This window comes from Pleurodeles waltl, chromosome 9 (genome assembly GCF_031143425.1).
Source record: "Pleurodeles waltl isolate 20211129_DDA chromosome 9, aPleWal1.hap1.20221129, whole genome shotgun sequence".
In the NCBI taxonomy this organism is placed as follows: Eukaryota; Metazoa; Chordata; class Amphibia; order Caudata; family Salamandridae; genus Pleurodeles; species Pleurodeles waltl.
The window spans coordinates 514,862,666-514,876,571 of record NC_090448.1 but is presented as its reverse complement, the minus strand read 5'-3'; the positions used below and the strand labels follow the sequence as shown (position 1 = coordinate 514,876,571).

Genomic DNA, 13,906 nt, shown 5'->3' with positions numbered 1-13,906 from the left:
ACACTTTCTGCTGGAAAAGGTGAGTATCTAGCTGAAACCTGCTTGCATACTGAGAGATGGAAGAATAGCTCTATGCTGATTGCAGAGGCGGGTATCATGGCTTTGCTGCAACGCGTCTTTGATGTGGAGAAGTAGTGTGAGGCCTCTTTCATCACCCACACAGAACTTCCAGCAGAAACCTACAGGTAAATCAGAGTGCTCCGACGGACAAGGGACATAAAGATGTGGGCCAGTTGGCCATGCCCTCTAAAACTGTTGATTGTGACTAATAAATGATAAAAGGGCAGATTTGTATTATTAGAACACTTACTTATAACTCAAGTATAACATTTGGCTTTTCCAGTGAGTTTCTGAGGTTTTTATTTAAAGTTAAAATCTTACCACCACACTTCGGTATGTCTCCACTTTAACCTTTAGTTTATTCAGTGAATATATGTATATTATTTGGTTTACATTACACAAAGGTCTGAAAGGCCTTATTTTGGAATGTAGGTATAGTTGGTCTGAATGCCCTTTTTTTTAAAGGGATTCCTTAAACTCTATCCAAAGTTATAAGCGAACAACGCTCTTCTGAAGGAAACTCAGACCAAGCCATACCTACTATAACTACATAATTGTGACTGCCACTGTGTATTTCATATCTATAAATATATATATGTGTGTGTGTGTGTGTGTGTGTGTAAATATATATGTATTTATTTATTTATATATATATATATATATATATATATATATATATATAGATAATATCAATGTATATATATATATATATATATATTTATATATAAATTGATATTATCTAGTGGCAGTCCCCACTAGGTAGTTATAGTTATGAACTTTTTTCCACAGACTGAGCTTTTTTGTCTTGCAAAAAATTGTGGTGCCGTTTAATGAATCTTCACAAAAGTTTCCAAACTTATACTTTGATCAGTTCAACTGCTCTTTTGAAAGTTTTGAGGTGGTCCATCAAGCGGGAGCCAAAAAAAGTGAGGCGAGGGTCCCAAAACACTTTTTCCCCATTCTATATCAATGGGATTTTTCAAATTTTGGAACACGACTACAGCCCGAAGCACGGAACGGAATTACAACACATTTGGCAGGAAGGTAGATCTTAGTCCAGAAAGCACACTTTTTGTGATTTGATGTAAATCTCTTCAGTAGTTTCTGAGATATTAGAGTTTAAGAAATATAGATATAAAGGGACCCAGATCCTCCATGGATCTCAACCCTCGGTTCCAGGCAAGGACCTGATTAGCTGGCCACAACCTGACAGAAAATGTGCACCTGCCATTTTGTTTGTCAGATCGGCTCAGTGGTGGGAAAAGAAGAGTGGAAAAAGACATAAGAGGTCAGAATAGGTGTACCCTGACCCCATAAGACACATATAGGGGTCAGGGACCCCTTTTGGACAACAAAATGCCCAATTGGCCTCAACATTCTGTGATTCTGGGCAAATTACTTAGGGGGTCATTACAACCTCGGTGGTCTTTTCACAAGACCGCCGAGGGACCGCCGTGCTGAAGACCGCCAGTGGTGGCGGTTTTCTGCTCGGCGTATTATGACTGTTGGCAGCTCTATATCGTCTTTCTGATGGAGAGCCGCCAACAGCCACAGTGACGGGCGGCGGGGATGTGGAGGTTGCTCCACCTCCATCGCCACGCCAACAGAACACCACCCAGCGAATCACGTCCTGTGATTCGCCGCAGCAGTGTTCTGTTAGCGGTGTGGTGTCGGCGGAGCTGCCCCCATGGCTCCCGTCCCCTCCCGGAGGATCGACGGAACAGGTAAGTTGATCGTCCGTTAGGGGAGGGGGGTGGGGGGATGTTGTGTGGATGCATGGGGGTGTACGTGGGTGTATGTGGAGGGGGTGTGTGAGTTTGTGTATGCTTGCGGGAGTGTTGTGTGATTGGGAATGAGTGTGTGTATGTCTGTATGGATGTGTGCATGTATGTTTGAATGTGGGTGTGCGTATCTGACTGTGTGTGTGGATGTAGGCATGTATGTCGGTGTGTGTGCGTGTAAGTGTGTAGGTGGTGCCTGCGTGCGTGTCGTGTGGGTATGGGTGATGTGATGTTGGGGGTCGGGGTGGGGAGGGGGGCCCTGCCACCTTTGGGGGGTGGCAGGGGTGTTGGGGGGGTAGGGGAGGGAGTCGGTGGGGGGGATTAGTGGGGGGACCCCTATCAGTGCCAGGGAAGGAATTCCCTGGCACTGATAGTGCTTACCGCCATGGATTTCATGGCGGTTCCTACCGCTGGAAATCCACGGTGGTAAGCTGGGTAAAAATACCGGCAGCGGTATTGTCAGGGCCGCCGGGCTGGAGACCCGGGTCTCCAACCCAGCGGGCGGGAACGGAGAAGCGGCGGATGACCATGGCGGTAACCGCCATGGTCATAATCCTCAAAAAAAGACCGCCAGCCTGTTGACGGTCTTACCGCCGCTTTAACACCGTCCGCCAGGGTTGTAATGACCCCTTTAATCTTCCCATGCCTACCAAAAATTAATGTGTCCTTGTGTAACGTAACTGGTGCTCATGTAAAGTGCTCCAATACCCTTGGGTCGAATTTGCGCTATATAAAACTGCAAAAAAAAAAATAGGTTACAGGGACATTATAGTTAGGTTCTGAATTTCATCACACAAAACCATAGAAATTCAGCAGTTATAGTTATATTATTACTGCAAAATTTGCAATAAAATTATTAATGAGAAAACTGTGCATGGCGGGGCATGAGTTATAGTTACCTTAGGGTGCAAGTTATAGTTACTTGAGTTAACCATAACTAAAACTATGTCCATGTAACCTTTGGTTATATATATGTATATATATATTATGTGCAATAAAGAACGTTTAGGTGGAGAGCTGCTCTAGTATGAAGCACCCTGCAACATCTGTGATACTCTAAATAGGCTCAACTCAAATGTCTGTGTTTCTAGCAAAGTTTTTAAGCATAGTATTAGTACAGGGCCTACATGTAAAGCTAGAAAGAGACAAAGGTGGTCATTACAACCCTGGCGGACCGTGTTAAAGGTGCGGTAATACCGCAAACAGGCCGGTGGACAAAAAAAGGGAATCATGACCCTGGCGGAAACCGCCAACAAAGACAGCCACTTTAACACTCCACCCGCCACGGCGGTACAGATAAGCAGCGCGACGGTCACCGCCAACAGACAGGCGGAAGACAATGTACCGCCCATAGTATCACAACCTACCAATCCGCCACCTTTTCCGGGGCGGATTCACTGTGGATAAAAACACAGCGGAAACAGTTACTGCAATGGGAAAACGCTCACCTGAACACATCCCACGAGGAAGGAGGGCTCCATGGAGCCAGAATTACAAATCCTACCGGCCCTTGTATTCCTACTCATCTACGAAGAGCAACGCCGGCGCCGCCGAAGACAACAGTGAGTACTGCACCTACGACATAGTGGAAGGGGGGAGGCAAAAGTTAGGGGGACACACACGAAACACCCCCACCCCCACCTCCACCCTCGCATATTACAACACACACACCAATGCATTCACAAAAATCACAGTAACAACCCACAACCCCCGCCCGGAAGAATGCGAAGACAAAACAAAATCAGTTCAAACATTGTAATGTAGCAATATACATGTCTCGAAAATATACAGATATATTATAAAATCATTCAAAAGTATATACAGCATGAGAAGTAGTGCAGATATGCACATATCAATGTCCGTGCACCACTAGTCCAAAAATGCATGGGCGAGGCCCACAAAAGATACCTGTCCACAAACGGAGAGAACACTGCCGGGGCATCAGATAGAAATACTACAGGCACCTCAGGGGGAAGGGAAGGGGGGGCACCTCAGCCGGATGAGTGCATTGCCAGATCCACGGCGGGGCTCCATGCCCATTGATGTATCCTGGGGAGTGCAAAGCCACAGTCTCTCAACTCTCTACAGTGGGTGGGTTGCCCACTGTTCCATCCTGGGGAGTGCAAAGCCACAGTCTCTCAAGTCTCTACAGTGGGTGGGTTGCCCACTGTACCATCCTGGGGAGTGCAAAGCCACAGTCTCTCAAGTCTCTACAGTGGGTGGGTTTCCCACTGTACCATCCTGGAAAGTGCAAAGCCACAGTCTCTCAAGTCTCTACAGTGGGTGGGTTGCCCACTGTACCATCCTGGGGAGTGCAAAGCCACAGTCTCTCAAGTGGATAACAGTCTCCACTGGTTCTGGAGGGGAACTGGTGCCCAGAGTGCTTCATCCTGTGCAGGACAGACTGAGTGGATGCCTTTCTCCACTGGTTCTGGAGGGGGACTGGTGCCCAGAGTGCTTCATCCTGTGCAGGACAGACTGAGTGGATGCAAGTCTCCACTGGTTCTGGAGGGGGACTGGTGCCCAGAGTGCATAACTCTCCCCGTGACGGTCCCAGTTGCGTCACTGCCCCTGCCGCTCATGGGCTAGCGGTGCTTGCCATGGCGGTCTTTGTCCTGTTCAGCGGTGCTTTGCCATGGCGGTTCTGGACTGTTCAGCGGTGCTTGCCCTGTTCAGCGGTGCTTTGCCATGGCAGTTCTGGACTGTTCAGCGGTGCTTGCCCTGTTCAGCGGTGCTTTGCCATGGCGGTTCTGGACTGTTCAGCGGTGCTTGCCCTGTTCAGCGGTGCTTTGCCATGGCAGTTCTGGACTGTTCAGCGGTGCTTGCCCTGTTCAGCAGTGCTTTGCCATGGAGGTTCTGGGCTGGGCATTGGTGTGTGGCATGACGTTTTCTGGACTGGGCATTGGTGTGTGGCATGACATTCTCTGGATTGGGCATTGGTGTCTGGCATGACGTTCCCTCATTGCCCAGCGGGGCTGTGGCAGCCGGGGCCCTCCTGGGCACTGACTCTGGCGGTGGCAGGGGTCTCCTGACCAGTGACGATACTCGGGCCCTCCTGGGCAAAGACTCCGGCGGTGGTCTCCTGACCAGTGACGATACTTGGGCCCTCCTGGGCACTGACTCCGGCGGTGGCAGGGGTCTCCTGACCAGTGATGATACTTGGGCCCTCCTGGGCAATTACTCCGGCGGTGGTCTCCTGTCCAGTGACGATACTTGGGCCCTCCTGGGCACTGACTCCGGCGGTGGCGATGGTCTCCTGACCAGTGACGATACCTGGGCCCTCCTGGGCACTGACGCTTGCGGTGGCAGGGGTCTCCTGACCAGTGACGATACTTGGGCCCTCCTGGGCAATGACTCCGGCGGTGGTCTCCTGACCAGTGACGATACTTGGGCCCTACTGGGCACTGACTCCGGCGGTGGCGGTGGTCTCCTGACCAGTGACGATACTTCGGCCCTCCTGGGCACTGACTCTTGCGGTGGCAGGGGTCTCCTGACCAGTGACGATACTTGGGCTCTCCTGGGCAATGACTCCGGCGGTGGTCTAATGACCAGTGACGATACTTGGGCCCTCCTGGGCACTGACTCCGACGGTGGTCTCCTGACCAGTGACGATACTTGGGCCCTCCTGGGCACTGACTCCGGCGGTGGCAGGGGTCTCCTGACCAGTGACGATACTTGGGCCCTCCTGGGCAATGACTCCGGCGGTGGTCTCCTGACCAGTGACGATACTTGGGCCCTCCTGGGCACTGACTCCGGCGGTGGCGGTGGTCTCCTGACCAGTGACGATACTTGAGCCCTCCTGGGCACTGACTCCGGCAGTGGCAGGGGTCTCCTGACCAGTGACGATACTTGGGCCCTCCTGGGCAATGACTCCAGCGGTGGTCTCCTGACCAGTGACGATACTTGGGCCCTCCTGGGCACTGACTCCGGTGGTGGCGGTGGTCTCCTGACCAGTGACAATACTTGGGCCCTCCTGGGCAATGACTCTGGCGGTGGTTTCCGGACCAGTGACAACGGTGCTGGCGGTGGCGTCCCGACCGCCGTGAAGGATGCCGCCCTTCTCCGCCGTGATGCTCACACCAGGCTGTGCAGACTTCCTCTGGCCCTTCCCCACCTTTGGAGGAGTCACAACTGACTTTGCAATCCCCCTGGGACCCCTGTGAGTTGTTTTGCCTCCAGGAGTCTTCACAGGGTCCCGTCGGCCACTTTCCAATTTCAGAGCCTTTACAGGGGGTGGGCTGCCAGTGCCTTGGCTCTGGGTCACACTGCCTGCCCTGGTGGCCGGTGCACTCCACACACCTTGAACAGGCACCACTGGTATTGAAGGCTTTTTGGCTGAGGCGCTAAGACGGGACTGATGAATTGGAGGGGGGGGTGGGGGCAAAAAAGGTCTATTTTACAGAGGGACAGTTTCTGACGAACACTGGGATGAGTAGTTGGAGGGGGTCTGGGAGTGGAGGAAGAGGAGGTGGTTGTAGGAGGTGTCACTTTAGGTGTTTTGGGTGCAGGTGCAGGTACTGGAGGCTGTTGTGAGGTGGATGGATGTTGGGTGTGTGGGTGCCAGCGTTTGTGTACTTTGGGAGGGGGCGTCACAGACACACTGGGAGAGAACACAGGGGACGTGTAAATGGGAGTGGAGGTGGTGATTGCAGGTGAGCGGGGTGTGGTGCAGGGTGTTCTGTTGCGACTCCTGGTGCCTGTAGATGTAGTGCATGCAGGTGAGAGTGTAGACGAGACTGGGTGGGAGGAGGCAGACGACGACGAGGGGGACACAGTGGAGGCAGTGGGTGTTTCTGTGTCTGCATGTGTGTGATGCTTGTGTGTGTGCCTGTGGATTGTGTGGTGCCTATGTTTGCCTGAGCTTCCCTTGTGTGTTGACTTGTGTGCATGCTGGTCTGTAGGTGTGCTTGGGATGGGCTGGGGTACAGGGGATTGGGTCTGGGTGGAGGAGGTTGGAGGGGGAGGCTAGACACAGGGACAATGGCTGCCATCAGTGCTGAGGCCAGAGATTGCAGGGTTCGCTGAAGGACAGCCTGACCAGAATGAATGCCCTCCAGGAATCCATTACCGTGTTGCAACTCCCTTTCTACACCCTGGATGGCATTCACAATGGTAGACTGCCCAACAGTGAGTGACCTGAGGAGGTCAATGGCCTCCTCACTGAGGGCAGCAGGGGTGACTGGGGCAGGGCCTGAGGTGCCTGGGGCAAAGGTGATGCCCACCCTCCTGGGTGAGCGGGCACGGGGCGAATGCTGAGGGGCTGCTGGGAGGGCGGTGCTGGTAAGGGAGGTGGCGGCTGTACCTGTAGAAGTGGGGCACACAGATGGTGCCACCACCACAAGGGATCTCCCATCGGTGGACGAGTCCGTGTCGCTGCTTGGTGATCCGGTGGCCGACGTGAAGCTCCCCTCGCCCTCCGTCCCACTGGTGCATTCTGAGTCCATGGTGTGGCCCTCCATGGCCATGTGGGATGCAGCTCCCTCGTGCCCTGGTGCCACTGTACCTCCACCTGTTGATGCTGATGCACAAAAGAACAGGGAGAGCACGAAAAGAGGGGGGGGGGGACAGAAGAAAGACAGGTTGAGTGCATGGCATACCGCTACCGTTGGCGAACAATACAGACACAGCAGCCCCCTGCACTATGCCGTGCTCCTGTCCTCTGCGGATGCAATTTCTGGGATCTGGCCTACATGGCTATGGTGGACATCTGCACACATGGATGCCACAGGGGCATCTATACCTGTACTTGGCACTCTACTGCGGTGGGGTAATGTGCCACATGGCCTGCATTACGGAGGGGCCTAGCCTACGGAACTCGCCCTGGCCTAGGTACACCCACAGGCCTCCTCCCCCACCCAGACCCCTCCACTGCGCACAAAGTCCGCAGAATGAGGCTGTACTCACCCCCTTGTGTCTGCTGTGATGCCCTCAAGTGCCCATCCAACTCAGGGTAGGCCACCGCCAGGATCCTGAACATCAGGGGGGTCATGGGGCGATGGGCACCCCTCCAACGTTGGGAGGCCATCCCCAGCTGAGCCTCTGCCGTCTTCTTGCTCCAGCGGCGAATGTCCTCCCATCTTTTCCGGCAGTGGGTGCCCCATCTCTGGTGGACCCCCAGGGTCCGGACGTCCTTGGCGATGGCACGCCAAATGTCCTTCTTCTGGTGGGCGCTGACCTACATGACATGCACAAGGGAAGAAGCGAAGTCATTACCAACTGCACCGTCGATGTGAGTGGCCCCCCTCCCTACCCTAGCCATGTGGCACATTCATTCACATGCATTCATGTTCCCTGAACTCTGCCCCCTTCCCTCTTACAACCAGCCCTCTCCACCCAGGCCTAGTCCATACAACGTGCTACCTGTGTACTAACCTGTTGGCCTGGAGGACTGTAGAGTAGCGTGTACTGGGGGAGGACGCCGTCTACCAGTTTCTCCAACTCCTGAGCAGTGAAGGCAGGCGCCCTTTCCCCAGACGCAGCAGCCATCGTCGCTTCCAGACCGAGGTCACAGCAGCACTTGCAGTGTAGGTCCTCTCCTGTCGAAGATCAGGTATCTAGTGATGGAACAGATAGAAAATGGCGGTGACGTCCGCGGTGGTGATGTCTGCGGCGGTGCGTATCATCACCGGCGGCGCACTTGTTCATTGGCTCCTGGGACCCATAGGGTCCAATGTTAACCAATGCAGCATTGCGCCGCGGTCTACGACCGCCTACCGCGACGGTGTGCAACGGCAACGCAGTTACACCACAATCCCATTGTCCCAGTTTAGAGGTCAGGCAGCCGCCATTTCAGGGGCCCACATGGCTTAATTTACTTCTGCGTCACACATAGCTAGGCCTACACTCAAAACACATACAGGAAGGGTTTTGTGTTTGGTGTCGTCTGCTGTGTAACTGTGGGTACATACCTTGAAAAAAATTGACTCGATCGACGCTGTTGTCCTTCCTAGGCACCGTCAGCTGGGACATGTGAGGAGATGGCGGAATCCTCCGGTGTACCGATCGCTGGTTGACCTGTTGACAATGGAGGAGCGACATTTAATCGTCACCTACAGGTTTGACCGTGCCACTATCCAGGAACTATGTACCCAGTTGGAGCCAGACCTGATGTCACCAATCCGCCATCCCACTGGAATCCCCCCTGATGTGCAGGTGCTGTCAGTGCTCCATTTCTTTGCAAGTGGCTCTTTTCAGATATCCAACGTGCTGTCCAGAGTGTTGTCTGCCCTGCTGAAACACGTAAGGAGATACATCATTTTCCCTGAGGTGGAAGATTAGGCTACAGTGAAAGGTGACTTCTATGCCCTTGGACATATCCCCAACATCATAGGTGCTATTGATGGGACCCATGTAGCTCTGGTCCCCCCCCCACCGGAGTGAACAGGTGTACAGGAACAGGAAGAGTTATCATTCTATGAATGTACAGATGGTATGTTTGGCCGACCAGTACATCTCCCAGGTTAATGCTATGTTCCCTGGCTCAGTGCATGATGCCTACATCCTGCGGAATAGCAGCATCCCTGATATGATGGGTCAACTCCAAAGGCACCGTGTGTGGATATTAGGGGACTCTGGTTACCCCAACCTGTCCTGGCTATTGACCCCAGGGAGGAATCCCAGGACCAGGGCAGAGGAACGCTACAATGAGGCCCATGGGCGGACTAGGAGGGTGATCGAACGCATCTTCGGCCTCCTTAAGGCCAGGTTCAGGTGCCTCCATATGACAGGTGGTTCCCTATTCTACTCACCGAAGAAGGTGTGCCAGATCATCATCGCCTGCTCGATGCTTCATAATCTTGCTTTGCGACGCCAGGTGCCTTTTCTGCAGGAGGCTGGTCCAGATGACGGTGTTGTGGCAGCTGTGGAGCCTGTGGACAGTGATGAGGAGGAAGCTGAGGAAGAAGACAACGACAACAGGGAGTCAGTCATACAGCAATATTTCCAGTGACACACAGGTGAGAACATTTTCATTTTGACCATTACATTCACTGTCACACGTCTTCCTCTATCCTGTGTGTAATTTCATGGGATTATTTGGTAACTGAGTTGTTTCTTTCCATTACGGTTTCACAGGTGTGGTTACCAACGTGTCATCTGCAAGCATCCTTCAAGGACTTGTGATGTGTGACATTGGTATGTTGCCTTTACAACTAGAAATGCTTTTTGACACTGTCATTGATAATACATTTTACCAAATCATGGACTGACTCCAGATTGTTTTGTGGTTCAAGGGTGTTTATTTAAGTGCTCAAAAATGGAGGGGGGTTGTAAAATGGTGATGGGTGATGGAGGAGGAATGTCCATGGCAGAGTCCAGTCTATTAGTCTCACAGGTGCACTGCACATATGGGCATAGGAGGTGGAGCTGGGGCAGTTTAAGTATGGACAGGGTAACAAAGTGGGACAGTGGGTAAACAATCAGGGTGGTCTCATTTCCTGGCGGGGGTCTTCTCTTGCTCTGTCCTGTTCCTGGATCTCAGGGACCGCTTGCGGGGTGGTTCTCCGTCTGCAGGGGGTGGGGTGCTGGTGTGGTGGTCCTGTGGCGGGGCGTCCTGTCCACTAGCGCCGGCGGAGGTGGTGGGCAGTTCATCGTCCATGCTAGTGTCAGGGGCCCCTTGGAGTGCCATGGTGTCCCTCAAGGTCTGCTGTATGTCCTTCAGCACCCCTACGATGGTGCCCAAGGCGGAGCTGATGGTCCTGAGCTCCTCCCTGAACCCCAAATACTGGTCTTCCTGCAGGCGCTGGGTCTCCTGAAACTTGACCAGGACCGTTGCCATTGTCTCCTGGGAGTGTGGTATGCTCCCATGATGGAGGAGAGGGCCTCGTGGAGAGTGGGTTCCCTTGGCCTGTCCGCCCCCTGTCGCACAGCAGCCCTCCCAGTTCCCCTGTGTTCCTGTGCCTCCGTCCCCTGGACCGTGTGCCCACTACCACTGCCCCCAGGTCCCTGTTGCTGTTGGGGTGGTGGGTTCTCCTGGGTTCCCTGTAGTGGTGGACACACAGCTGATTGACTTGTCCTGGGTACGGAGGTTTGGGCGCGCTGGGTGGGTGCTGTACTGGTGTTACCAGAGGGTGGAAGGTCAGTGTTGGTCTGTGCCTGTCCAAGGGGAACCGACTGTCCTGAGGCCCACGATGGTCCGGGCTGGTCATCAGGCTTCAGTAGGGCAGAGCTGCTATCGTCACTGTGGGCCTCTTCTGTGGGTGGAGTGGAGATGTCTGGACCCTCCGGTGTGGTGACGGTCCTTCGTGATCCTGCAGGGGCATAAGTGCATGATTATTGCATGTGTGTGTGTCATGGTGTGCAATGGGTGGCTCACCGTGTACACCAGTGCAAGCATTCCTGTGTGGGTGCTTGTGTGATGATGGTTGGGGGGGTGTTCTGGGTATGTGCAGTGAGCATGCTTTAGTAATGGGTGACCATGCTTAGTTGTGTCATGCAGGGCTTGGTGTTGGGATGGGTGGTTTGTGTTATAAGTACATTAGTGAGGAGTTTGAGAGATAGGGGAGGGGGTGAGGGTGGGTGTGTGTGATAGCATGCAGGTAGGGTGGGGGATATGATAGTTAAGATTTGACTTACCAGTGTCCATTCCTCCACCGACTCCTCCGAGGCCCTCTGGATGCATGATGGTCAAGACTTGCTCCTCCCATGTTGTTAGTTGTGGGGGAGGAGGTGGGGGTCCGCCGCCAGTCCGCTGTACTGCGATGTTGTGCCTGGAGACCGTTGAACGCACCTTCCCCCGTAGGTCGTTCCACCTCTCCCTGATGTCCTCCCGATTTCTTGGGTGCTGTCCCACAGCGTTGACCCTGTCCACGATTCTGCGCCATAGCTCCATCTTCCTGGCTATGGATGTGTGCTGCACCTGTGAGCCAAATAGCTGTGGCTCTATCCGGACGATTTCCTCCACCATGACCCTGAGCTCCTCCTCGGAATCCAGGGGTGTCTTTGGCGTGACATGGGGTGGTGTGTGTGATGTGTGGGGTGGTGTGAGTGCTGATGTGTGTGGTGATGTGTAGTGGTGTGTGGTGTTTTGTGCGTGGATTTGTGTGGGTGATGGTGTTGTGTGCCTCTCTGTGGTGGGGTTGTCTATGCTGTGCTGTCTCTCTGGCCTTCATCAAATTTCTGGTCGTAGGGGTTTGTGGGTGATGTGGGTGGGTGTTTTATATTGTTGTGTGTGTGGGAGTGGTGTTTGTATGTGTATCAGGTGTGTGTATTTGGAATTGTCCAATGTGGCGGTGTTTTGGAGATGTGTGTGTATTCTGAGCGCGGCGGTGTGTACCGCCAATGGAATACCGAGGTTGAAAGACCGCCTCGTGGATTCGTGGGTCGTAATAGCATGGGCGTGTTTCTGTGGAGGTGGAGGATTTGTTTTCACCAGTTTAACACTGACCTTTGGTGTGGCGGACTTGTGTGGGTGTCTGAATTTCGGCGGTTTCTGAGATGTGTGTCATAATAGCTGTGGCGGAATTCCGCGGCCGTGGCGGTCTTCTGCACGGCGGTAAGCAGCTTTTACCGCCAATGTTGTAATGACCCCCAAAGACTTCTGCCATTTGTACAGCAAAATCTTTAAGCATGAGATTGTCAGAGTGCCATCCTTGCCGAGCTGTAAAATGTCAAAAGCATTTTACCACTCCAGGAACAGTATTACAGCTCTGTATTCGTAAAAATAAATCCAAGCCAACCTTGAGTGAGCAAGAGCAACCTCTGATATGTGTTTCTCTATTGCTATAGCTCTTCAAAGAGGTTTAGCTTTGTCCAGGCACAAGGGAGCCTCCAGTATAAGACAAAACAAAACCCTTTCAGGATCAGAGTGATGTGTAAATTATGCAAAAAAGAAGAGAGAACTCTGGGTAGTTCCCAAGTTTAGGTCAAGAGCAACTCCAGTAAAGAGCACCTTGCAACTCCAGCGACACTCTAGATTTGCTCACCTCAAATGTCTGTTTTACTAACAGAACAGGGTCCTGCACATGGAAAAGTGAGGGTAAGGAGGGAGGGCAGGAGTTGCCAGCAAACTGACTGTCAGAAGGTTACCAATTTAATCAATCTTCCACAGGAGCAGATGCCTTTTACCCAACTCCCTCCAACAGATGTGTGCTCAGACCTTAACTGATTACCTAAACCCTGTATGCGGTAGGGGGAAAGGGGAATAGGAATAGAAAAAGAGAGACCGCCTCCAGATCCAGTTCCTGCCTGTGTTTCCCACTTGAAAATAGGATATTCTGTGTGTGCTTCTGTAAACTAGCACCTTTCTTCTTTTCCGGATTTCTTTAAGGAAAGGACCTGCAGTGGGATGATAAGAGTATAAATGAGTAAATTCCTACTGTGCATTCAACTGTTCAGTCATTCACATTCACCCAATTCAATCGCTCTCCTGACCTGGATCTTTTGAGAGACTAGCCTCTCTCTAAAAGAACAATGTTATCTCAGAATCTTCTTTTCTCCAGAAGTCAGAGGTTACGTTAAATCCAAGGTTCTCTGTAGAACAGTCCAAAAGTTCACAAATGTACAATCTTCTATTGTCTTTTATAGAAATAGAAACCTCCTACTCAGAGTTCGGATTTCTCTATCACAGTCCTAAGGCGTCAGTCTGAGTTCTGAGGTTTGCCCCTAAGACTGATGAGTCTGCAAGGCGAAGAGTTTTATATATATATATTTATATATATATATATGTATATATATATATGAATGTAACTATGTATATGAAAATATATATATATATATATATATAAGTCTGGAGATTACACGGAAGGATTCCTTACTGCATTTGCTTGATGTTCAGTTGAGCCAAAATGAATTCTCCTCAGAAAGCCGATAGGCAGTTGCTGGAAGAAGGAAATATTTCAGCTTCTTCAAAAGGGAAAAAAAATCCCTGGTGCACACACTATAGCAAGAAAAAAGGATTAACTACTCAATACTGGAAGAATTCTCTATGAAGCAAAGTGCCACAAGAACATTGCCCCTTCTCCTCAAGATGACAATTGAAGTGCACGGCTCCCAGAAAGAAACAGCTGGAGGGAAGCTTCAGCACAAGAGTAAGGTAGAAACACTAGAGTGCTGACCTCACAAAGATC

At 52.0% G+C, this 13,906-nt stretch overlaps 1 protein-coding gene across 1 annotated transcript in view; it reads left to right on the top strand.

Annotated features, from left to right (window-relative positions):
* The window catches only part of PRKCH (protein kinase C eta), a 656,855-nt gene that overhangs the window by 624,599 nt on the left and 18,350 nt on the right, over positions 1 to 13,906 (top strand). The gene's annotated exons all lie outside the window — the stretch shown is intronic.